At 40.9% G+C, this 27,780-nt stretch overlaps 1 pseudogene; it reads right to left on the bottom strand.

Moving 5' to 3' along the window:
• Positions 1 to 1,225: 1,225 nt before the first annotated feature.
• On the bottom strand, positions 1,226 to 27,167 carry LOC149148960 (UDP-D-apiose/UDP-D-xylose synthase 2-like; annotated as a pseudogene).
• Between the last annotated feature and the right edge of the window lie 613 nt (positions 27,168 to 27,780).

Raw genomic sequence — 27,780 nt, 5'->3', positions numbered from 1 at the left:
ATTGTGACACGGAACCAGGGTTGGCACTGACAAGAGTAAAAAGGGACTTAGTAGCTCAGGAGGATTTAATGATTCGGCATGGTCTCCCATACAGAGGGGAAATGAAGTACCGCCTAGGGGTCCTATGTTGTAGTACTATGGCATGAAACTGATGGTGCCCACTCCCATCTTTAAAGGATAAATGGTTCAAGCAGTAAAGGTTGAAACGACGGGTGTTGGCTGAGCAACACAGGAGGCCATACAAAGAATGAATTGCAACCTGAAGCAAAGGAGACCATAGGGATGGGCACAAAGATATTTCATTTACTTTTCCATTTGATTGTTTACTTATTTGTTGTCCTATAATGTGACTCCCTTCAATGAGGCAATTAATTTCGTAATGTTTTTGGGCCACAGAGCCATCCTGACCGCGACAACTAGTCAACCTGACAATTGAGACTTGGTTGAAGATATTTTGTTCTAATGAATGTCCATGCTCCTCTCTATATAAATAGGAGGAAACAACACTTAACAAAGGGTAATGAAATTCTAAAGAAAACACTACATGTTATTTTTAGACTGTATGGATTTATAATACATATCTTTCAGAATATCAAGGAAATGGTGCTGATTCCCCCTTCAATTATTACAATATGTTATCCCTCTGTTAAAACCCATTTATTTCCATGATTCTTCTCTGAATTCATGCAATCATAACTACTAGAAGTATTTCAAACTTCCTCAAAGATTCATTTGTATTGATATATTAATGCATGTGCCTGTAACTTCATCACATATTCATTTGTATTGAGATTGTTAATGCATGTTCTTGTATGGGTCATTGAAATTATATCTTTAAAAGTTGTGCTCCATGAATCATAGCACTCAACCTCTTGTCTGTCCATTATATCTACCTGTAACTCAAACAAGTATAGAAATTCTTAATGGCTCAAGCTCTATTTGTTAAGTGTGGAATTATTGAAGTTTTAAGCTCTATGTGATGAGTGGCTCTCTCTCCTTATCCTCTCTCATTTTCTCTACAAAATCTTATTAAACTGTAAGTCCTTGAACTACTTGGCCTCCACTATTTTGTGCATATACTTCTATGAACTGTACATGTGAAGAAGTACCAAAAATTAATGTCTTACTCCTTTAAACGAATGAACCAACCCATTCTCTTTATATATACATATAGAATATATGTGAGGTCTCCATTTTACTGGGAATCATTTGAGACACTCAAAATCTAGATATGCCTAGGCACAAGTCTTGTAAGTAATCCAAGGTTGTCTTTGTGAGCTACAACACATATTATGGTGGTATTGAGATCAATTTCTCTCGTTTTTTTCTCCATCATCATTTCTGCTAGCTGCTTGACATTGACTTCATTATTAGGATTGCCAACATTGAAAATGTGACCATTTTCCCTTGAAGGATTTTCCTGACATTTTTCCCTTGAAGTATTTTCCTGAAAAATAAATGAGTAAAATGAATATTAGCACCTTCCAGGATTAGCAGTAATCCACCAGGAATTTTTGTTATTCACAATCATTAAGAGAACTGCTTCAATGACATCTTTAATGTAGATAAAAGTATGTTGTGATTGTCCCCTATCCACATGTTTAAGCGACTCCCCACGCAAGAGACCCTACAATATCAATGGCACATTTAGTGTTGTGATAGTAAAAAAGACATGATCAAATATATTGTAAGAAAACAATCTCAAGGATTTCTAGTCCAGAGACCCACAAAATTTAAAATCACACTTGTACTACACCACGAAATTTAACAAACAAGTTGAAGGATATTTCAAGAAAAAAAAAAGGTTTATAAATTGAAAAACAAAACGATTTACATTGCTGAAGCAAGCAAGAACCCTTGGTACACCTTCACTTGGTCCATCAAACCCTGGAATGAAATGCATCCTTGGATCAATCTAGTTAAATGACCTCACAATTGTAAATCACAAACTATTCTTAGTGTCATCAACAGTCAAAATAAAAATCTTAGTGTGATTAAACAAGCATTCCAATATACTATGAACCTCTTACAGACTTACATCTTTGGAGGGTTTGAACCATTTCTCACCGTAAATTACTCTTTCAATCAGTTGCTTTGCACATGCATATGACCACCTCTACTTCTCAATTGGGCAAAGATGCAAGGAGATACATCTTCTTTAAGGAAATATAAGGTAGGATCCTATTACAACATTAAGTATCATGTCAATTAAAATCTTCCAAGCAGAAAATGCAACAACACAATGCTAAGAGTAACTAAAAGAATCTGCATTCTAAGTATGTGTTGCAGTGGAAGCAACACCACAAGAACCTCCATTATCCCATCTCACAAGCAGATAAAAAGACCTGAAGTTCCACAATGTTAGTTAAAACTACCCATGTCAATAGAGCCTATTTGGGATTGTGTAATGGGTAAACAAAAGAGCTAGAATTTGTTTTACCGGTAGGTTGGTCTAGTAAAATAATCCACCCCACAAAAAAAGACTAGAAAACAACTCATAATGGCTGTATTAAGTACTATAAAATAATATTATGTATACACTAACTAACTGAGAACAATCCAAACAAATTACCAAAATGACATAAGTTGCTAGAAGTCAAGAGAGAACAACTCAGATGTTCATGAAATGGAGATAATCATTCCTAGCATAGGATGGGTTTTAAAGAGATCCACCACACGAATATTCAAGGCACACATGATATGCACAAAATCAACCATCTCTTAATCCGAATCACATGAACACATCTCAATATAAGGACGAGGTATTAGAATATATGTACCTGTCACAAAGGACTATCATTTGGGATAAATCTCTCAATTGTCTTTCCATAAACCTCATAGGTGGAAAAGTGAATCAAATGCTCGTTGTTTTCTTAGTAGCAATGAACCTAAACATACAAAAAACCATGAAACAAAACCAATCTTTTAATAACCTACATCAATGATTCTCTAGACATCACTCCCTAAATCCATTTTCTTATTTTACAATCATTGTATCAATATCACATAACTTAGTGAATGGGGAAAATACATGCAATCATTGATATAATCTATGAGTAACAATACTTACCATAGGAAGAGCATTTATGAAATTGTTGTATATGGTGTTAAGAGGTGATGTGTTGCAGTCCGCAGGTGTACAAATGACAACTAGATTAATTGTTTTCCGTGCATAAATAGGATTGACAAAAGGTTATATGAAAAGTAATAAAACATTTCAAAACAATCACAATTGCCATAACACCAACTCAACTATAATTAATATTTATTGGCAAGCTAGATACGACAAATGACTTACAATCTTATAGATTCAGGAATAAAAAATTAATGGAAAATGGTGAAATACTTCATGTTAGATTACCAAAAATAAAAAACCACTTGATCAATCATCTTACAACACAATTTTGGTGATTGCCAAAGTACAAATAGAGTACCAAATAATCCAAAATATTTCTAATGTATAGATTATCTCACATAATTAAAAATGCAAAAAATGCCTTCATAATGCATGAAAAGCAAATGTCCCAATCATTCAATTCAAAAACATTTCCAGCTAGGATAACAATTTTCCAATTGAATTCACATATATATAACAATTTTCCAATTGCATTTTGATATATATAAAAACAATCATCACTTGAATCACCCCTAGATTGCAACTGCCAGAAATACGACACCCATAATATTCTAGAATCATTAATCTACCACTACAGTAAAATGTATAGTTCATACAATTTTGGCATGAACTATCTACATAGTGGGAGTTATGAAAAATTTTTTACCTTGCCACCATATGCACACATAATTCCCACATCTCAAGTTACTAGACATTTGAATAGTGCTTACTATTACAATGACCATCCAAGAAACAGAAGAATTCCACATGGATAATGAAAAAAAAAACCACCTAAGATGCTTTGATTTGTCATACATAATACATATGCTACCTAGGTGCCCAAAAAAAAAAGAATCCATACATCACCCTTCAATGGTTGCCACTAGCTAAACCTCAAATCTGAACTTATTTATGCATTTGCAATTACAATAATCATAAAAAATATGAGCTTCTTAGTTGATAAACCTCAAATCTAAACTTATTCATACATTTGCAATTACAATAATCATAAGAAATATGAGCTTCTTAGTTGATAAAACAAAGACAAGAAGATGCAGAACCAAGAGAGACAATGGAAAGATTAAGAAACATTCGAAATCAACAACATTGCAACTCACGAGATAATAAAAAACTACTTGTCAATTCCTTCAGTTTATAATGTCCTATAAATGAGCTTCACAAAGAGAAAAAAAATCCACATAATATCACTGGAATCTACAGAAAGATCCAAATCATGCACATCCACTACCAAATCCAAATCATGCACATCCACTACCAAATTATCATAATTCTAGTTGATTTTAAAACTGTGTAACTATAAACCACTCAAAATGGGCACATCTACAAAATCCATTCAAAATTATAAATGAAAACATTTAAATAAAATTGTCATCACTTTCAATTTATATCTTTCTTCTATTACCGGACAAATATTTTCTGAATCTGCTGAGAAAGGAGAATCCTAAATTCAAAGAAGAGCACACTAGAGATAACTTTTGGTTCACTATTAAGCTCAAGTGCCAAATAGAGAAGACTGACCTTCTAGATGATAAGTCCTTGACCCATGGAGACTACCCAGTTTTGACTTCTATCTGCATCAAAGTAGAGACATCAAGATCCAAAACCTGGACTGAGAAGATCATTCTATGATATTACATGCTTACATGGAAAATAATCAAATAATATTCAATTATCTCATCATTATATGCACAAAATTCAGAATGTTTAAAACTGAAACAAAAGTGACATTCTTGAGATAGACACGGAACACAGAAGTGCTTCTAATCAGGAATGAACATGCAACAAAGAAATAGCTGAGAGAAAAGAGCCAACAATATTACACTGATATGCCTATAATCATAAGCATGCAATCAATGATATGCCTATAATCATAAGCATGCAATCAATGACAGTAACACTCATTAGCATGTGCTTTAGACATAAAAACTAACAATTGCACAATCAAGTAACAGGGGTGATAGCTCAGAGAACTATACCGGTACAAATCACTATAAAATATCACTAACGAGTACAAATCACTAAAATATCTAGAAAGCTACCAAGCTTATAAATCTAGTGATACAATTTTGTCATCCAAATTTTTTTATAAAACCAGCGATACATTTTTATCATCCAATCCCTTTCACGAATGTTCCTATCCCACATCATTTTACAGTATAATTTTGAATACTTTGTGTTGGATACCTATAGTAATAGGTTTCATATTTCATGATTGGCAAGAGAAAAGCCAAATATGCTCTGCTTTGGTATCCCAAAGATCCCATATTTCCTAGAAAGCAAGAGCTGGGTAAGTGTTTCAAGTATTGAGGACCTTATTTCAATTTTTGTGGATGATTCAACAGTTTAATCTGGATCATGCCATGTTTCAATTTTGAGTTGTAGAATAGAGAAAGAGGTCTGTCCAAACAGCTTAATCTTGGCAGACAAGTAGCTTAGGTAGAGAAGCAAAGGTTCCCAAAAGTTTAATCTGGGACCTTGGAGGACATAAGGGTAGAAGTAGATAGAGAAAAAGAGGAAAAAGCCAAAGAAAAGAAAAGGCAATTGAGGGTTGCAAGTTCAAGTGCCCCTTCAAGAAGAAACAAAAAATGCTAGGCAAAATAGTTGGGTAGGCAGTTGTGGTTGCAGAAAGAATATGATCACCATTACACAAGTATCCATAGGTCTCTTGCCAAGGCAATCGATCTGTCAGCAAGCAAAGTGGTGAAGTTCATGAAATTACAGCAAAGAGCATCACTAACTTCCTCTCTTTCCCTCTCTACTCCATCACTAACACTCCCTTTCTAAATCCCCCTCCTTCATTCATATTAACTCCTAATTCTACTATATAACATCCCTTATCTTACCCCTACCCCTAATAGTATTAACACTAAGGTGTATAAAACCCCAAATCTTATGTATATTCCCTCCCCTAGGCATAATAGCCGTGTATTTTTCAAAAAAGGGGCCAAATGGCATCTGGCCACTTTGGTGAACCTTTTCCACCCATTTCCCTTTTGCTGCAAGACAATTTGCCTTCAAATCACCTCTGCATTGCTAAAACCCACTTTCCGAACCCATTTTGCCTATAAAACCTTTGCAAAGGTCAAATGCCCGCCTCTGGCACGTTTCCCAATCCTACCGCATTGTGGTTTAATCAAAACATTTGAAAAAAACCCACATAAAACCCACAAATTTTGATTTTTCCGCCCATAATATCAAAGGCGCATGTTACCCCTCCGCCAGCCGTCGGATCAAGCCCACCAGATCCGACGGCCTACAGCAATATCGGAGCGCCTCCCGTGACCGCACGTTAACTTCCGGGGAAGTGACGTTGCGCCTTGTCACGCCTCCTCCACGCGTCGGGCGTTAAACTATCTCGGAGCCCGCTCTGACATCCTCCGCGCCGTACCTTAACCGCCCCGGGAGACTGCAACGGTTAAGGCCTTAACCGTGACCGCTGCACGTTAAACCGCCACCTACCCGCCGTTAATTCACCGCCACGTCGTTGCTTGCCCGTACCCGCTTATATTATTGGCCCACCTCACTGCTGACTGGGCTGCCACCTCGCCTAAACCTTTGACCAGTCGCCCACCGCCACGTCGCCTGATGACGTCAGCTGACGTCACCTCACCATGACCCACCAATGACGTCATGCTGACGTCAGCAGAAAAAAGCGCCAAATGGTAAAATGAGCCATATTTACCAAATTTTCCCGTATTTTTACCATTTACACTGTGTTTTTACTGAGCGCTCTGCTTGACCGTTTGAGCTCGAATTTTCGCCAACCAGTTGATTTGCCCGGGCGACCTCCTCAAAAAGCACCTGTGCACCTGTGTTTCAACCTCTGCTCGTCGAATTACAGGTATTTAGACCATTTCGCCCTCCATACGACCTTCATTAAGCTCAAAATTGCTCACAGGGATAATGGGACCATAAAGACTAGATTTACACCGTTCATTCCCTTTCATTCATCCAGCATTGTCACTGTGAGGGCCAAGAAACGCTGGCAGAGCTCTAAAAACCTGCAATTCTCATTAAACCTCTGTAATTCTGCGTTTTCCCGGCAGAAATTGCTAATAGACATATTCCACCCTGTTAGAGAGTTCAGTCACACCACAGAGAGGTTCTATCGCCAGAATCCAGTAGTATTTCAATTGCTACTGAGAGAATTCCCCTTCAACATTCAAAACCTCAAACTGTATCCATAGAAGATTGCCTCCAGACTGTGTTTTCACCATTCCACCTGTCTATTTGCAATTCTAGTAACTTGAACAGCTATGGAGACCCCTATTGCACTAAACATTAAGCCCATCAATGCACCTCACCAAGAACTAGCATGGAAAGCCCTGGGAGACATGGACTACCAAATGCTGGATTGGTTTCCTATGGGAACCAAGTATAATGTGTTAATGCTGAATGAACTAAGAGCCCAGCACCATAGTGGAGCAGATATCTTGGGGATTTGGGAGTCAAATTTGCCCATATACAACCTTCCCCAAGTCAATCCAATGCCAGAGCTCATTTACAGCTGCCAGGAATGCTATGACCCCAGCCAAAGGGCAGTCATAAGCCCCACAGGCCTAGTCCTGTTCCAGATCACCCCAGAGAGCATAAACCAGATGCTGCACTTCAATACAGCCAAGAAATTGACCCCTCTGTCCATGCAGAATCTGATTAACACAGGGATCAAGCTGTCCAGTGACCAGATTATCAAAATCAACCAACTGTTCGTCATATCAGGCTCTGAAACAGTCAGAACCCCTCCTATTGGGTACCATTGTCTGAATGAGTTGGGCAGAATGCTGGTGGACCTAATTAGCTATGTCCTAGGGTTCAGGGGGCTGGAAGATGTAGATGAAAGTATAATGGCAATGCTGTCCATGTTTGCCCCTGGTAAGCCTCCAGCTGTGCAATATGATTATGCAACTTACATAGCAGAGAAAATCCATGATCAGTTCATGAATTTGAAAAGGGAGAGGCTGTTTAGGTACTCCTCATATATCTATCATTTATTTCTTTTCTATCAGCCAGCTACCTTCTCAGTTCCTTTGAGGCCACTCAATGCCCAAGGAAGCCCAAGATCAGTTGTTTTCTGGACCTCTGTGTTTCATTTTACCTCAGTATCACCCTATACATACTGTGAGTTCATTGATCTATTTGTTCATCCGGCCCTAACAGTTCTGCAAGGTACTCCTCCTCCTAGATTAACCGATGAAATGAGGAGGATTCTACATCTGAACAAATCCTACAACATTGGCAACTGGTACTTCTACCAGAACCACACAGTCATTAGGATATATGGCTGTGAATTGAACCCATTTAGATTGCCAAGGTATGTCCCCATGAGGCTTTTTGCCCTGGAGTATTTCAGGCAGTTTGGGAACTCAGATTACCTTCACTTTCAGAGTAGAAACAAGAAGTCACAATTGAAGGTAAGAAGTCAGCTAGGTTCCTTCCTGTATAACAAGAAAGAGGAAGGATGGAAAGAGGCACACAGCATGCTGGAAGGCCTCAGATTGCAGACCAGTTTTGAGTGGATTCCTTATGACCCCAATCATAGTATTTCCCTCAGGAGAATTAGATACAGACTGGGCAACTATGCACATAAAAGACAACCGGAAATAGAAAAGTATGCCAATGCACTAGATTGGGAAGAGGGTACACTAATAGAACAACTCACTGAGGTAGAACTGCTTGAGAAAGAAGCCAGGAATGTACAAAAGGAAACTGACTTGGAAACTTGTGCACAGGTGCCCCACTCCTACAGAAAGCAAAGTGGAACAGCTGCTGGATCTTCAGCAGCACAGCAGCAAACCACTGAGAAGACATCCCAGGCAGCAAGCAAAGACAAAGGTAAACAGGTGGAACAGCCACCTGTATTAACAGAGGAACAAGTGGACACCTTGCTACAACAGCAAGAGGAAATGGAACAGCAAGAACTGGGACAGCAACAAGAAAAGGCACAGTCCAGTGAACAGCCCTTGCAGCAGGAAAAGGGGACAGATCAACTTGGCAATACTGAGCAGCAGCCTCAAACAAATGTGCCTCCCAGGACAGATACCAATATTGACACATCAGTCCTCCAAACACCACAAAAGGAGGATGTGACAAGGAAAAGGGAGAGAGAGACCCCCCACACCTCATCTTTCATCAGGGGTGAGAAGAGACAGAGACTGAATGACTCCCAAGAGGAGGACATTGCAGTAAGGCAAGCCATGGGCATGGGCCCACCTAGTGGAGAACTTTCGGCCAGCTCATCCCAGCGAGGACATGACATGACAATGGGAGGAGAGGTCAGCTCCTCCGGTCAAACAAGAAAGGGGCAGTCAAGTATAAAACAGCAATTCATTGACATAAAAAGGAGGAGTGATCCAATAAAAGTGCAGCTGTACGATCACTTGTTGAACCTAGCTCCTAGCAACCAGCAGAGACTCATGTCTGCTTTCGATGTGAGCGAAGGCAAAATGATAATGAGCCACTTCATGCCTACAACTTTGCAGCCTCAGTCCACCTCAGACTATCTGAGAACCAACATGGAGGTTCTTGCCAAAGACATACACCCCATGGACAAGATTGAACTACATAAGCAGACTGGTGAAATGGTGTATGCCTCCCTGGCAGATGAGACATTGGAGAATTATAAATTAAAGAGCAGCCTGGACAACACAGCTTCTCAGCTGGAGTTAGAAAGAGCTTCATCACAAGCCAAGGACAATAGGATCAAGTCCTTGGAAGAGGTAATCATAGAGATAGGGCATGACCCTAAAGATGTCAAAGGCATTCAAGAGCTCCTGAAGATAAGGGATGCAGACATGGCAGCCCTAAGAAAGAAAATCAAACTCCCGGCTACCATCCACCCACAGACAGATGAAGTTGCCCAGCAAAGGCAAGAGAAAGATGCTACAGACCTGCTGGTATCCCTATACAAAGAGCTGGTTAGGACTCAAGACCAGCTGGGACAAACTGAAGCTGCAAAGGCAGCACTACAGGAAACACTGAAGCAAAGAGAAGAGGGCCAACCCTCCCAGCCTCCTCCTGTCATAATAAATCTTGAGGAAATCCCTCCCAAGACTACTCCTCCCCCTCAGCAAACAGAAGCTACAGCACCATCCACAGCAGCAACAACTACAACATCAGAACAGGCTGCTAGCTTAGACATGCAAAAGCTGCAAGCTGAGATCCAAGCCATGGAATCTCAAATCAAAGAGCTGGATGAGCTTAAGAAAACCTTGACTAAGGTAAATGAAAGGTTTGACAAGAGCAAACAGAATGAGGCAGCCAAGGACAGAGAGGTAAAAGCTCTTAAGAGAAGAATTGCTGAACTAGAGAAGGAGCTTGCACTAGAAAAGGTGACAGCTGAAATGAAAGCAGTGCTATGGAGCAACATTGGAAGGTCCATTGCCAAACAGTGGCAATATATTGAGACCATGGATGAGCAAATGGTGCTCATCACTAAAGCAAACAAAGAAATACAGAGAGCCAGGGCGAGCCTTGGACACATGCCAGAAGCTGCTACAAGGATAATCAACACTCTGAACTATAAGACTAGCTCTCAATTAGCTGTCATGGGAATCACTAACAGGACAGAAGCAATTGCTGTAGCAAAGAGAGTCGTTACATTAAGGAACTTAGTTGGAACATTGGAGAGGAGGACCCAGGATATGCAAACCGAGATCAATAGATTCCTGGAAAAATTCGTGACTCTGCAGAACAGAGGCCTCCCCAGCATCTTAAGCAGTGTAGGAAGACTGCTCACCCTGGACAATTATAACAAGAGGATTGATGCCCATGCAGTGGCAGAAATTGCACAACCACCCAGCACTTCAGCAGAGCCAGGGCCAGCCACAGGGCAGAGTATGTATGACAGGGTGGAAAACCTGTTTTTCCTAATGAATGAAGTGGACCATCTGTTTGACACACCACCTAACTTCTTCAAATTTACAGAAGCAGATGAAACTCTGGGTGCAATCCTAGCACACCAACTGCCCACACAGGATGCCTGGAGAAATTTGACACAAACAGTTCTGTCAGGCCAGAATTAGTAACGCTATTTCTACAGGCAAATAAGCATACATGCGCAGGCACAGTTTTGAGGAAAGATAGACACAGGGAAGGAGCAGAGGCTAAGCCAACTCAGCTGGACCATTGACTCACCACAAGCAACAGTCACAGTCACAGGTGACAAGTCCAAAGCACAGCGTACAAAGCATTAAAGACAGATGTTCCAGCATTTACTCAGAATATTTCGACCGACTTAGCTGTCTCCAAAGGCTAAAATATCTTCTGACAGAGCATTAAAATGCCTGTACTCTGTAGTCAATGCTGCATTAGATTTTGGCCATAATATCTTAAGTAGTTGGTAAGAAAGTAAAATCTGAGATAACTCAGGACTCAGATATTTTGTAAATGACCGCAAGTATATATTCACCCTTCACAGCAGTGAAAAGGGTTGTTGTTATTTTCTTTGAAAAGGCTCTAGCTCATTGTAATATTTTCAGAGAATTAATACAAAGGAATAATGGAATTTCCAAGGCTTGGTGTTATTTGATGTATGGTGGTGAGAGATGAATGTTACAGGATTCCAGGGTGTTGCATAAAACAGCAAGTATTCTCAAATCTCTTTGTCATGTGTTTTTGAGTCTTTTGTTCTCTTTTGTTGTTTAAATGTTTTTACACTTGATAGCAAGGTGAAAGGATAGTCCCAGGATTTAACAATGTTTACCCTGGACTCAAACTGAGCTATTATACATGTTTTCCTCAGATACAGTGACAGAATTGTAATTCTTAATTGCTGCATTTCAAAACTGTGTCTTTTACTGTGACAGTCATTCTCAGGGATTCAATTTCGCCCCTAAGACCTCTGTTTTCTCCTCTTAAAACTGTCTGTTGGGAACATATAGATAACAAGTGAAAATTCTTAAATGCTTTCACTGATGTATTACCTGTTTCCAGTAATTTAATCAAAAACCTGTTCTATTAAGCACTCTAATGGCCCTGTAAGTTCCATCTTTCATCTCAAAGCTTTAAACACTTGTAGCCACAGACTCCATTGCCCAATGGTACTCAACCTCTCTGAAAACTACATCAATAGAATCTAAAAGGAGTTTCATCAACCAAAACATAAACAAACAAAAAAAAAAAAAATCAGTACATAATAGCTAGCCTAAAACCCTATAACAAACAGTTGCAAATCATAAAGAGAGAGCCCTCTCTGATCACAGTTTGGCTAGGAACAGTGATCCAAAGATTGGTTAGTGGTTACCCCGGCCGTATTCCCTTGGGAGTCATAGGGAACAACCTGGGTGTTAACATAAATGGCGACTCCACTGGGGACTTAAGGTTTCTTCAATTACTATCTATTTCCAAAAGCTACCATCAAGCCTGAAACTAGCCAAGAGGCCTCAGGACTGTTTCTGTAAACACAGGGACAGCTTTAGGGAAGAGCTAACCAGGGAAACTTCATACTAGCTTTGAGAAATATATAGTCATTCCAGAATTCTTACCTAGTCCTTGTACATACAAAACTTTCTGTATAAAGTTCTAAAGAATACTTAGAAGCTGGCTCCCAAAAGAAACCCAAGGCACACTAGGGCAAACCCTGACCCTAATCAACCCATCATCGTCGATAACCCAAATATCATACCAAAGAACATAAGGAGACAGCAAAAGCAGGAGAAGCTTGCTGATTCAGATATAAGTTTAGACCGACCTATCCTCATTTCAACTCCTTGTAAAGTCCTTTTCCGTTCCACACCTAATTCCCCTAGCTCATCATCAACACCTCACAGCCCTTCTCTCCCATCTTCACCATCTGCACACACTCCCTCAACCAGTTCCCCACTTATTACCCATCCTCTTAACCCGGTTACACCTGTAATCCCTGTTGTCCCATTTGTTCCTATTAACCCTATAAATCCCATAAACATGGCTAACAGATATGCACCGCTGCAGATACCAGCCAATGCTCCAGCTCTACCTCAAGACTACCAAACTAGACTCTCATTTTTTGACTCCCATGGCCCTTTGACAGCCATCCAGCATGCTAAAAAGATGCAAGACCACTTTGAGACCTATGAAATAGATGATGACAGTGTTAGGATGAGAATTTTTGTTCAAAGCTTAACTGGGGATGTTAGAACTTGGTTTAGATCCTTAAATGCAAATTCCATTGCAACCCCTGAAGTTCTATACCAGGAATTCACCAACAGATGGGAGAAAAAGAGAGATCCGCACCATATACTTGGTGAATATAACACTATTAAAAGAGGTCCCCAAGAAACGGTGTTGGAGTATTGTGCTAGGTTTAACAACATATACAATGCTATTCCCCAGAACTTAAGGCCCCCTCCTGATTTGGCCCTTTATAACTTCCCTGATGGTTTTGATTCTGATATGGCCTATCAGTTGAGAGAAAGAGACCCTCCAACCCTTGCAGAAGCCCAAAGAGTTGCAGTCACTGTAGAGGCCAACCTAATTGCCAAAAGAAACAGGGCAAAGCTGGAAAAGAAGGTTGGTTTCAAAGAAGAGCCCTCAGGTTTTGATCAAAAGTTGGATGCAATACTAAACAGCATGAAGAGACTAGGTGAAAGAGTGGAATCAGTTGAAAGAAAGTCATCATGGGAGGCACCACAAAACAATCCTCCTAGAAACCCAAATTTTAGGAGAACACAGAACCCCAATATAGGGAAGACAGGCGCTGACCAAGATATCAGACCCCCTTTTCAAGAAAATTATGCAGAAACTTCTTCAGCTAATCAGCTCAATGAAGATCCTGACATCAACTTAATAGGTCTGGATGGTAAAAGCCATGTTTTCTTAACACAAGAAGACCATGAGGAGGATGAAAACAAAACATTCCAAACACAATCAGGAGAGTCTTTTGACTTTAAACAAGGGTATGATACTGCTGTCTATGAAGTCCATAAACAATACAAACTAAGAAGTCGGACTGTAAATGCAAATCAGCCTGAGAAGATAAAGGAGAAACAGCAATCTAAAGAAACCTTAGTCAATGAACCTAATGACAAAACAAACTTACCTACAAAAGAAGTAGTGGTTGAGGAGGTCACTGAAATACCGTCCACACCACAACAACCCTTGGCAACCTCATCATCCCACCCAAGTCCGAACATTACCCCTCAAGATATCAACATGAGGGGCAGGCTCCAAAATCAAGATGAAATCCAACAAGAAGATTCAATGAACAGAGAAAGGACTGCTATCCGTGACTCTAAAATTCAGGTGGATAAACCTTTTGACCTAGGAACAGAAATTGGAAAGTTAAAGATAGCAATTCCCCTTTCAGAGCTAGCCAAGCATGACATATATAAGCAACAGATCAAAAAATCCCTTCAGCTCACCAACAACAAAGATGATGTAAATGTGCTAGATGACACTCCAGAATTACTGTTTGGCCCAGAGGTAGATGGAAAAACAGTAGTCACAGGAGTTTTGCCTTTTTATGTCAGCTTGCATGTTCATGATAAAATACTGCATAATGCAATGTTTGACTCAGGTGCATCTCACAACCTTATGCCAAAAGCAGTCATGGAAAGATTAAACTTGGATATAACAAGACCATACAAAGACCTGTTTTCTTTTGATTCTAGTCAAGTCAAATGCTTGGGCCTAATTAAGGATTTATGTGTGTCCCTGGTTCAATTCCCCAACAAAACCATTCTAATGGATGTTGTTGTTGCTGATATCCCACCCAAATATGGAATGCTCCTATCAAGATCATGGGGAGCCAAGCTCCAAGGCTCCCTGCAATTAGACATGTCATATGCAACCATCTCTGTCTTTGGACAACCCAAGAGACTTTATAGGGAAACACTCATGAAATATATGGTCAGCAGTGAAGAAAAGCCTCAAAATTTTCCAATATATGCTGTCCACTCGGACATAGACTCCTTCATCCTTTTCAATGACAGCACAAATTCCTTAAGCAATGACATTAAGACCGAAACACCCATACAAGAACAAAACATCGATCAAACAAGTGGCACCTGCCAAAATTTAATCAGCCCAACAATACCCATTCGCCCTCCTTTAGTTATCAAAAATTGTCAAACAAATGATGAAATTATCCTAGGAGACAAATGGGAAAAGAAACCTCAACTCATGCTCACATGGCCATCCCATGAAAAGAATTTAAAATCTCCTGACCAGCAAGATAGTCTGTGGGTCCTAGAGTTTGATGGCTCAGTTAACAAGTTAGGGGCAGGAGCTGGAGTATGGATACATAACAAAGAGAAAGCCTGTGCACAAGGCCGGGCTTATAGATTGAACTTTAAATGCACTAACAATATGGCAGAATATGAAGCTCTGCTACTAGGCCTCAAGATTGCAAAATCATTACAAGCACATAGCCTCTCAATCATGGGGGACTCTGATCTAGTAATTCAACAAGTAAAAGGGGATTTTGTCACCAATGACAAAAGATTAAGGTCCTATAGGTCTGCTGTAATTGAAATACTAGAAACTTTCTCCGAGTTTGTTCTCACAAAGATTCCTAGGGGCCACAATCTCCATGCTCACAGCTTGGCAACATTTGCCAGCACCTTCAAATTCCCACTACAACCCAACAATTGTTTCACAGCAGAAGTCAAATATAGGCCTTCTATTCCAAACAATGTCAAAGAATGGCAAGTATTTGAGAATGATAGGCAAATAAACAACTTTTTAACTTTGCAACAAGAGTTTACAGGATTAAATATTGACCTTGAGACAGCAAGTCAATCTCAAACAGTTGATGGGGCAAGTCAATCACAATTACAGTTTCAACAGTCTGCCCACCCAATGTCACCTAGGACAGCAAAACAACTACTCAGTCCAACCATTTTCGACAAAGAAAACATTCAGCAAATTCACCAAATTGACTGTGAAGAGCTGAGCAACGCTGAAGATGAAATCATACAACTCAAAGACAATCTTCTTCCAGCAGGCCTTACCCCACTAGAGGACATTTTTGACTCAAATGATGTCCCCAGGAAACCAAAGATGCAGCCATTAGATGCAACAATTGAAGAATGTAACATTGGTACCACTGACAAGCCTAAAATAATAAAGCTGTCTGCTGCTTTGCCCCCTGATCAAAAACCCAAATATGTTGATCTCTTTAAAGAATTCCAAGATGTCTTTGCCTGGGGTTATGAAGACTTGAAGTCTTATGATACCTCTGTTATCCAGCACACCATTCCCCTCAAGCCTGATCAAAAACCATTCAAACAGAAATTGAGAAGAATTAATCCTGTGCTTCTTCCTTCCATTGAAAAGGAATTACAAAAAATGTTCAAAGCTGGGATCATAGCACCAATCAGGTTTTCTGAGTGGATTTCAAATTTGGTCCCTACAAGAAAGAAAACTGGTGAGATTAGACTTTGTGTAGACTTAAGAAATTTGAACCTAGTGTCACTCAAAGACAATTATCCCTTACCCAAAATGGACCACATCCTTCAAAGAGTAGTAGGAGCCTCAAGAATATCATTGTTGGATGGCTTCTCAGGTTTCAATCAAATCCTGGTACACCCTGATGATCAAGACAAGACTGCATTTACTACCCCATGGGGTACTTTCAAGTATGTGAAGATGCCCTTTGGATTGAAAAATGCAGGGGCAACATTTCAGAGAGCAATGGACATTGCTTTTGCAAAGGAAATTCATGATTTCTTGGTCATTTACTTAGATGATCTTACACCCTTTTCAAAATCTGACCAAGAACACTTGAAACATCTGAGACAAATCTTCATAACATGCAGGAAATATGGTATTTCCTTAAACCCCAAGAAGTCTTTATTTGGTTTAGAAGAAGGGAAACTTCTAGGACACATCATTTCGAAAGATGGCATAAGAATTGATCCAGATAGGATACAAGCTATCCTACAAATGCCTCACCCAAGGAATGTCAAAGAGCTGCAAGGATTCTTGGGAAAAATCAACTTTTTGAGAAGGTTTATCCCAAATTTAGCAGAGTTAATCAGATTATTAAACAATATGCTAAAGAAAGATTCAAAGGTCAAATGGACTGTTGAAGCAAAACAAGCTTTTGAAAGTATAAAATTGGCCTTGACTCAAACCCCAGTGTTAACTAACCCTCAGTTTGACAGAGACTTCGTCATTTTCTCCTTTGCCTCCCAACACACTATTGCTGCTGTTTTATTGCAGAAAGATGACCAAGGGAATGAAAAGCCCATTGCTTTTTTCAGCAAAGCTCTTAGGGATGCCCCCCTAAAGTACCAAATAATGGAGAAACAAGCCTATGCCTTGATCAAAGCCATCAAAGACTTTAGGATTTACATCCTTTACTCCCATGTTGTAGCTTATGTACCAAGTCCTATTGTCAAAGACATTCTCACACAAGAAAACTTAGAGGGAAGGAGAGGAAAATGGATTGCAAACATACTTGAATTTGACATTGAAATAAAGCCTACAAAACTGATAAAAGGGCAAGGTTTGGCCAAGTTAATGACAGAAGCAAATTTCCGAGCTTTAGATATCAACCAAATGGACAGTGAAACAGAGCTGGCGACTCCAAAGATCAATGTAGCCTTTGAACAATCTCCCTGGTACTCTGATATCTGTTATGTGTTACAAAACCTGTGTGCTCCCCCAGGACTGTCCAGAACTAAGTCTAGGTTCCTAAAAATGAAAACGTCTAAATTTTGTGTGATAGATGAGAATCTACTCTGGAAAAACCACGAAGGTATTTTGCTGCACTGTCTTCTTGAGAGTGAAACTGACAATATTATGCAAGAATTCCATGCTGGAGACTGTGGTGGACATTTGTACTGGAAGTCCACTGTGGACAAGATATTAAGGGCTGGTTATTACTGGCCCACTATGTTCTCAGATATGAAGAAATTCACAACATCATGCCACAAGTGCCAACTGTTTGAAGGCAAAAGACAATTGCTGCCACTCCCTTTGAGGCCCATTGCAACAGAGAGACCTTTTCAACAATGGGGCTTGGATTTCATTGGAGAAATTCACCCCTCATCTTCAGGACAACACAGATGGATTCTAACAGCAACAGACTACTTCACCAAGTGGATTGAAGCTGCCCCACGCAGACAAGCAAATGATTCAGTAATCATTCAATTTTTGGAGAACAATATACTGGCTAGATTTGGCTGCCCAGACAAGATAATAACAGACAATGCTGTTGCCTTCAGATCCAAGAAGATGGTAAACTTTTGCCATAAATTTCACATTACTTTGGGCCATTCTACAGCTTACTATCCTCAAGGAAATGGTCTCGCTGAATCATCAAACAAAAGCCTGATAAACATCATAAAGAAAGTGCTGGAAGAGAACAAAAAGAACTGGCATAAGAAACTAGTAAATGCTTTATGGGCAGACAGATTAACCACCAAAAGATCAATTGGGACCAGCCCATATGAGTTAGTCTATGGATTAGAGGCCAGATTTCCTTCATCACTAGGAGTGCCAGTTATGAAACTTCTACAAGAAAGCCAAGCAGAGCCTAATGACATGCAAAGAAGGATTAACCAGATAATTTGTCTACAGCAGACCAGAGAACAAGTTTTCAGCAGAGTGCAGATGCTACAAGAGAAACTGAAAAAGGCCTTTGACAGAAGAACTAAAGCTGAAGATTTCAATGTGGGGGACAAAGTTTTAAAGTGGGATGCAAGAAGAGAAGAGAAAGGAAAACATGGGAAGTTTGATTCTTTATGGAAAGGACCATTTGCTGTCCAAGCAGTACAAGGTAATAACACCTACTTCCTAAAAAGCTTGACTATAACTGAGCTGGATGAAGGTCCTGTCAATGGCAGGATGCTGAAGCACTATTTTGACTGTTCACTATGATAGAAATTCAGAGGTTCATTGTATATATGCAATTGTACATATTCTATTGTGATTTAAATTGTATAAAGAGGTTTTCCCAAATGCTGCACCTAGCAGCAACAGGCAGATAGAATCAGAGGTTCTCCAAGAAAGAAGCACACTATTTTTGACAGATTATATGCAGCAGATTTTAAAGACAAAGATGGGCAGTCATGCAACAAGGCAATCTGACCTGCTGTTCTTGGTCTTTCAAAAGAAAAACCATCCCCATGTGGAGCCACTGTTGGATACCTATAGTAATAGGTTTCATATTTCATGATTGGCAAGAGAAAAGCCAAATATGCTCTGCTTTGGTATCCCAAAGATCCCATATTTCCTAGAAAGCAAGAGCTGGGTAAGTGTTTCAAGTATTGAGGACCTTATTTCAATTTTTGTGGATGATTCAACAGTTTAATCTGGATCATGCCATGTTTCAATTTTGAGTTGTAGAATAGAGAAAGAGGTCTGTCCAAACAGCTTAATCTTGGCAGACAAGTAGCTTAGGTAGAGAAGCAAAGGTTCCCAAAAGTTTAATCTGGGACCTTGGAGGACATAAGGGTAGAAGTAGATAGAGAAAAAGAGGAAAAAGCCAAAGAAAAGAAAAGGCAATTGAGGGTTGCAAGTTCAAGTGCCCCTTCAAGAAGAAACAAAAAATGCTAGGCAAAATAGTTGGGTAGGCAGTTGTGGTTGCAGAAAGAATATGATCACCATTACACAAGTATCCATAGGTCTCTTGCCAAGGCAATCGATCTGTCAGCAAGCAAAGTGGTGAAGTTCATGAAATTACAGCAAAGAGCATCACTAACTTCCTCTCTTTCCCTCTCTACTCCATCACTAACACTCCCTTTCTAAATCCCCCTCCTTCATTCATATTAACTCCTAATTCTACTATATAACATCCCTTATCTTACCCCTACCCCTAATAGTATTAACACTAAGGTGTATAAAACCCCAAATCTTATGTATATTCCCTCCCCTAGGCATAATAGCCGTGTATTTTTCAAAAAAGGGGCCAAATGGCATCTGGCCACTTTGGTGAACCTTTTCCACCCATTTCCCTTTTGCTGCAAGACAATTTGCCTTCAAATCACCTCTGCATTGCTAAAACCCACTTTCCGAACCCATTTTGCCTATAAAACCTTTGCAAAGGTCAAATGCCCGCCTCTGGCACGTTTCCCAATCCTACCGCATTGTGGTTTAATCAAAACATTTGAAAAAAACCCACATAAAACCCACAAATTTTGATTTTTCCGCCCATAATATCAAAGGCGCATGTTACCCCTCCGCCAGCCGTCGGATCAAGCCCACCAGATCCGACGGCCTACAGCAATATCGGAGCGCCTCCCGTGACCGCACGTTAACTTCTGGGGAAGTGACGTTGCGCCTTGTCACGCCTCCTCCACGCGTCGGGCGTTAAACTATCTCGGAGCCCGCTCTGACATCCTCCGCGCCGTACCTTAACCGCCCCGGGAGACTGCAACGGTTAAGGCCTTAACCGTGACCGCTGCACGTTATACCGCCACCTACCCGCCGTTAATTCACCGCCACGTCGTTGCTTGCCCGTACCCGCTTATATTATTGGCCCACCTCACTGCTGACTGGGCTGCCACCTCGCCTAAACCTTTGACCAGTCGCCCACCGCCACGTCGCCTGATGACGTCAGCTGACGTCACCTCACCATGACCCACCAATGACGTCATGCTGACGTCAGCAGAGAAAAGCGCCAAATGGTAAAATGAGCCATATTTACCAAATTTTCCCGTATTTTTACCATTTACACTGTGTTTTTACTGAGCGCTCTGCTTGACCGTTTGAGCTCGAATTTTCGCCAACCAGTTGATTTGCCCGGGCGACCTCCTCAAAAAGCACCTGTGCACCTGTGTTTCAACCTCTGCTCGTCGAATTACAGGTATTTAGACCATTTCGCCCTCCATACGACCTTCATTAAGCTCAAAATTGCTCACAGGGATAATGGGACCATAAAGACTAGATTTACACCGTTCATTCCCTTTCATTCATCCAGCATTGTCACTGTGAGGGCCAAGAAACGCTGGCAGAGCTCTAAAAACCTGCAATTCTCATTAAACCTCTGTAATTCTGCGTTTTCCCGGCAGAAATTGCTAATAGACATATTCCACCCTGTTAGAGAGTTCAGTCACACCACAGAGAGGTTCTATCGCCAGAATCCAGTAGTATTTCAATTGCTACTGAGAGAATTCCCCTTCAACATTCAAAACCTCAAACTGTATCCATAGAAGATTGCCTCCAGACTGTGTTTTCACCATTCCACCTGTCTATTTGCAATTCTAGTAACTTGAACAGCTATGGAGACCCCTATTGCACTAAACATTAAGCCCATCAATGCACCTCACCAAGAACTAGCATGGAAAGCCCTGGGAGACATGGACTACCAAATGCTGGATTGGTTTCCTATGGGAACCAAGTATAATGTGTTAATGCTGAATGAACTAAGAGCCCAGCACCATAGTGGAGCAGATATCTTGGGGATTTGGGAGTCAAATTTGCCCATATACAACCTTCCCCAAGTCAATCCAATGCCAGAGCTCATTTACAGCTGCCAGGAATGCTATGACCCCAGCCAAAGGGCAGTCATAAGCCCCACAGGCCTAGTCCTGTTCCAGATCACCCCAGAGAGCATAAACCAGATGCTGCACTTCAATACAGCCAAGAAATTGACCCCTCTGTCCATGCAGAATCTGATTAACACAGGGATCAAGCTGTCCAGTGACCAGATTATCAAAATCAACCAACTGTTCGTCATATCAGGCTCTGAAACAGTCAGAACCCCTCCTATTGGGTACCATTGTCTGAATGAGTTGGGCAGAATGCTGGTGGACCTAATTAGCTATGTCCTAGGGTTCAGGGGGCTGGAAGATGTAGATGAAAGTATAATGGCAATGCTGTCCATGTTTGCCCCTGGTAAGCCTCCAGCTGTGCAATATGATTATGCAACTTACATAGCAGAGAAAATCCATGATCAGTTCATGAATTTGAAAAGGGAGAGGCTGTTTAGGTACTCCTCATATATCTATCATTTATTTCTTTTCTATCAGCCAGCTACCTTCTCAGTTCCTTTGAGGCCACTCAATGCCCAAGGAAGCCCAAGATCAGTTGTTTTCTGGACCTCTGTGTTTCATTTTACCTCAGTATCACCCTATACATACTGTGAGTTCATTGATCTATTTGTTCATCCGGCCCTAACAGTTCTGCAAGGTACTCCTCCTCCTAGATTAACCGATGAAATGAGGAGGATTCTACATCTGAACAAATCCTACAACATTGGCAACTGGTACTTCTACCAGAACCACACAGTCATTAGGATATATGGCTGTGAATTGAACCCATTTAGATTGCCAAGGTATGTCCCCATGAGGCTTTTTGCCCTGGAGTATTTCAGGCAGTTTGGGAACTCAGATTACCTTCACTTTCAGAGTAGAAACAAGAAGTCACAATTGAAGGTAAGAAGTCAGCTAGGTTCCTTCCTGTATAACAAGAAAGAGGAAGGATGGAAAGAGGCACACAGCATGCTGGAAGGCCTCAGATTGCAGACCAGTTTTGAGTGGATTCCTTATGACCCCAATCATAGTATTTCCCTCAGGAGAATTAGATACAGACTGGGCAACTATGCACATAAAAGACAACCGGAAATAGAAAAGTATGCCAATGCACTAGATTGGGAAGAGGGTACACTAATAGAACAACTCACTGAGGTAGAACTGCTTGAGAAAGAAGCCAGGAATGTACAAAAGGAAACTGACTTGGAAACTTGTGCACAGGTGCCCCACTCCTACAGAAAGCAAAGTGGAACAGCTGCTGGATCTTCAGCAGCACAGCAGCAAACCACTGAGAAGACATCCCAGGCAGCAAGCAAAGACAAAGGTAAACAGGTGGAACAGCCACCTGTATTAACAGAGGAACAAGTGGACACCTTGCTACAACAGCAAGAGGAAATGGAACAGCAAGAACTGGGACAGCAACAAGAAAAGGCACAGTCCAGTGAACAGCCCTTGCAGCAGGAAAAGGGGACAGATCAACTTGGCAATACTGAGCAGCAGCCTCAAACAAATGTGCCTCCCAGGACAGATACCAATATTGACACATCAGTCCTCCAAACACCACAAAAGGAGGATGTGACAAGGAAAAGGGAGAGAGAGACCCCCCACACCTCATCTTTCATCAGGGGTGAGAAGAGACAGAGACTGAATGACTCCCAAGAGGAGGACATTGCAGTAAGGCAAGCCATGGGCATGGGCCCACCTAGTGGAGAACTTTCGGCCAGCTCATCCCAGCGAGGACATGACATGACAATGGGAGGAGAGGTCAGCTCCTCCGGTCAAACAAGAAAGGGGCAGTCAAGTATAAAACAGCAATTCATTGACATAAAAAGGAGGAGTGATCCAATAAAAGTGCAGCTGTACGATCACTTGTTGAACCTAGCTCCTAGCAACCAGCAGAGACTCATGTCTGCTTTCGATGTGAGCGAAGGCAAAATGATAATGAGCCACTTCATGCCTACAACTTTGCAGCCTCAGTCCACCTCAGACTATCTGAGAACCAACATGGAGGTTCTTGCCAAAGACATACACCCCATGGACAAGATTGAACTACATAAGCAGACTGGTGAAATGGTGTATGCCTCCCTGGCAGATGAGACATTGGAGAATTATAAATTAAAGAGCAGCCTGGACAACACAGCTTCTCAGCTGGAGTTAGAAAGAGCTTCATCACAAGCCAAGGACAATAGGATCAAGTCCTTGGAAGAGGTAATCATAGAGATAGGGCATGACCCTAAAGATGTCAAAGGCATTCAAGAGCTCCTGAAGATAAGGGATGCAGACATGGCAGCCCTAAGAAAGAAAATCAAACTCCCGGCTACCATCCACCCACAGACAGATGAAGTTGCCCAGCAAAGGCAAGAGAAAGATGCTACAGACCTGCTGGTATCCCTATACAAAGAGCTGGTTAGGACTCAAGACCAGCTGGGACAAACTGAAGCTGCAAAGGCAGCACTACAGGAAACACTGAAGCAAAGAGAAGAGGGCCAACCCTCCCAGCCTCCTCCTGTCATAATAAATCTTGAGGAAATCCCTCCAAAGACTACTCCTCCCCCTCAGCAAACAGAAGCTACAGCACCATCCACAGCAGCAACAACTACAACATCAGAACAGGCTGCTAGCTTAGACATGCAAAAGCTGCAAGCTGAGATCCAAGCCATGGAATCTCAAATCAAAGAGCTGGATGAGCTTAAGAAAACCTTGACTAAGGTAAATGAAAGGTTTGACAAGAGCAAACAGAATGAGGCAGCCAAGGACAGAGAGGTAAAAGCTCTTAAGAGAAGAATTGCTGAACTAGAGAAGGAGCTTGCACTAGAAAAGGTGACAGCTGAAATGAAAGCAGTGCTATGGAGCAACATTGGAAGGTCCATTGCCAAACAGTGGCAATATATTGAGACCATGGATGAGCAAATGGTGCTCATCACTAAAGCAAACAAAGAAATACAGAGAGCCAGGGCGAGCCTTGGACACATGCCAGAAGCTGCTACAAGGATAATCAACACTCTGAACTATAAGACTAGCTCTCAATTAGCTGTCATGGGAATCACTAACAGGACAGAAGCAATTGCTGTAGCAAAGAGAGTCGTTACATTAAGGAACTTAGTTGGAACATTGGAGAGGAGGACCCAGGATATGCAAACCGAGATCAATAGATTCCTGGAAAAATTCGTGACTCTGCAGAACAGAGGCCTCCCCAGCATCTTAAGCAGTGTAGGAAGACTGCTCACCCTGGACAATTATAACAAGAGGATTGATGCCCATGCAGTGGCAGAAATTGCACAACCACCCAGCACTTCAGCAGAGCCAGGGCCAGCCACAGGGCAGAGTATGTATGACAGGGTGGAAAACCTGTTTTTCCTAATGAATGAAGTGGACCATCTGTTTGACACACCACCTAACTTCTTCAAATTTACAGAAGCAGATGAAACTCTGGGTGCAATCCTAGCACACCAACTGCCCACACAGGATGCCTGGAGAAATTTGACACAAACAGTTCTGTCAGGCCAGAATTAGTAACGCTATTTCTACAGGCAAATAAGCATACATGCGCAGGCACAGTTTTGAGGAAAGATAGACACAGGGAAGGAGCAGAGGCTAAGCCAACTCAGCTGGACCATTGACTCACCACAAGCAACAGTCACAGTCACAGGTGACAAGTCCAAAGCACAGCGTACAAAGCATTAAAGACAGATGTTCCAGCATTTACTCAGAATATTTCGACCGACTTAGCTGTCTCCAAAGGCTAAAATATCTTCTGACAGAGCATTAAAATGCCTGTACTCTGTAGTCAATGCTGCATTAGATTTTGGCCATAATATCTTAAGTAGTTGGTAAGAAAGTAAAATCTGAGATAACTCAGGACTCAGATATTTTGTAAATGACCGCAAGTATATATTCACCCTTCACAGCAGTGAAAAGGGTTGTTGTTATTTTCTTTGAAAAGGCTCTAGCTCATTGTAATATTTTCAGAGAATTAATACAAAGGAATAATGGAATTTCCAAGGCTTGGTGTTATTTGATGTATGGTGGTGAGAGATGAATGTTACAGGATTCCAGGGTGTTGCATAAAACAGCAAGTATTCTCAAATCTCTTTGTCATGTGTTTTTGAGTCTTTTGTTCTCTTTTGTTGTTTAAATGTTTTTACACTTGATAGCAAGGTGAAAGGATAGTCCCAGGATTTAACAATGTTTACCCTGGACTCAAACTGAGCTATTATACATGTTTTCCTCAGATACAGTGACAGAATTGTAATTCTTAATTGCTGCATTTCAAAACTGTGTCTTTTACTGTGACAGTCATTCTCAGGGATTCAATTTCGCCCCTAAGACCTCTGTTTTCTCCTCTTAAAACTATCTGTTGGGAACATATAGATAACAAGTGAAAATTCTTAAATGCTTTCACTGATGTATTACCTGTTTCCAGTAATTTAATCAAAAACTTGTTCTATTAAGCACTCTAATGGCCCTGTAAGTTCCATCTTTCATCTCAAAGCTTTAAACACTTGTAGCCACAGACTCCATTGCCCAATGGTACTCAACCTCTCTGAAAACTACATCAATAGAATCTAAAAGGAGTTTCATCAACCAAAACATAAACAAACAAAAAAAAAAAAAATCAGTACATAATAGCTAGCCTAAAACCCTATAACAAACAGTTGCAAATCATAAAGAGAGAGCCCTCTCTGATCACAGTTTGGCTAGGAACAGTGATCCAAAGATTGGTTAGTGGTTACCCCGGCCGTATTCCCTTGGGAGTCATAGGGAACAACCTGGGTGTTAACACTTTGAATGAGATATAAACTCAGATTACTGAAATATGACCTAATATAAATATGAAAAAAACCCATTGATCTTTTAATGTGTTAAAAAACCAATGGATTCAACTATACATGCTCCGCATATTATGTTAGAAATCTGCAGTTTCTAAACTTTAATGTGACCCGATTAAAGCATAAAAGCGTTAAAAGCATTAAAGCATTAAAACATTAAAGCATTAAATCATTGAATTGGTATATGATGGACGTACCAGATTAGAGTTAAATAATATATAAAGGATTGGGTCCTCTCTCTCCCACACAAGAGTTGCATTCTTCTCCATCAAGAAGCACATAAAGGAAGTGAGGGCAAGAGGAGAGAAACCGAATTCTGAGCAGAAGACAGAAGACAGAAGATGGCAGCCATTACATCTTCCGCTGTTAGTCAAGGTATGTCATCTTAAACAACATATTAAGTTCTGAATGTGAAATATTTGGTATTGATAATCTTGGGCTGTTAATGGAAATTTTACATTTGGTATCAGAGCCACCAATCAATAACTGAATATTTCCTATGACTGTTCTGTGCTTTACTCATGATGTTAATCAAATCCAATCAAGATTCGTTTCGCCCATCGTGGCTTATTGGTACTGCATGTAGGAAATTGAGTTCTTGCTTAAGTCGAAGTCATTGGGATCTGTTCCGTCTCCCTTCTGTACTGTGTATTAATCAAGTGCCAGCCTGGATTTCTCTTTCTGTAAGCGGGAAATCATGAGCAAAGCATCATCGATTGAGTTGGCCGACGCATTTCTCTCGGCTTGAAGTTCAGAAGAAATATCCTCTAATGCCTGGTGCTGGGCACGCAGTGCTGTCGGCATGTTAACGTTGTGCTAGGGACTCTGTTGCGTTTTGATGTAACCTTGTTTCCAATGTCGTTACGAGGTTGTGCCATTAATCATGATCCCGCCTATTATTGCCCCATGTCCATGTTCCATTGCCTCATGTCTCGTTCTTATGTCTCACCTGCAAGCCTACTGGCCATGTCGCATTGGAGGCAGCTTTTTTAAAGGACAGCTGGAAGGTATCTCCAAATTACCAGAGTCGGGGATGGGATGAAAAAAAAAAAAAAAAAAAAAAAAAAACTCCGCTTACGAAAACGTACTAATCCCTTTAGCATGCATTGCAAGGGATTTGAGTTTTCGGAGGGGTCTGTTGCTTTTGAGTTCCAGTTGTAAAACAACTATTTCATTGCCCTCATTAACTGCACCCTGGATTTCTGTTAATCAAGATTCCATTGAAGATATGCTTCGCTTTGCCAACGTTGAAGTATCTCTGTTCCGTGTTGATTCATAGTTACAGTGTGATAAGTTGAGCATCTCCGCAACTGTGCTGTTTTTGAAGTTTGCATAGACTCTAGGACCATTCTCGTTGAAGTTTGAACGCTGGTTGAAGGGAAAACAATGGTGCTCTATTGATGACTGAATCATTTCT

Source organism: Pinus tabuliformis, chromosome 9 (assembly GCF_031772625.1).
Source record: "Pinus tabuliformis cultivar Carrire ecotype Pingquan chromosome 9, CPIR1, whole genome shotgun sequence".
Classification (NCBI taxonomy): domain Eukaryota; kingdom Viridiplantae; phylum Streptophyta; class Pinopsida; order Pinales; family Pinaceae; genus Pinus; species Pinus tabuliformis.
Note: the sequence above shows the minus strand (reverse complement) of the source record. Positions and strands in the feature narration are given on the sequence as shown.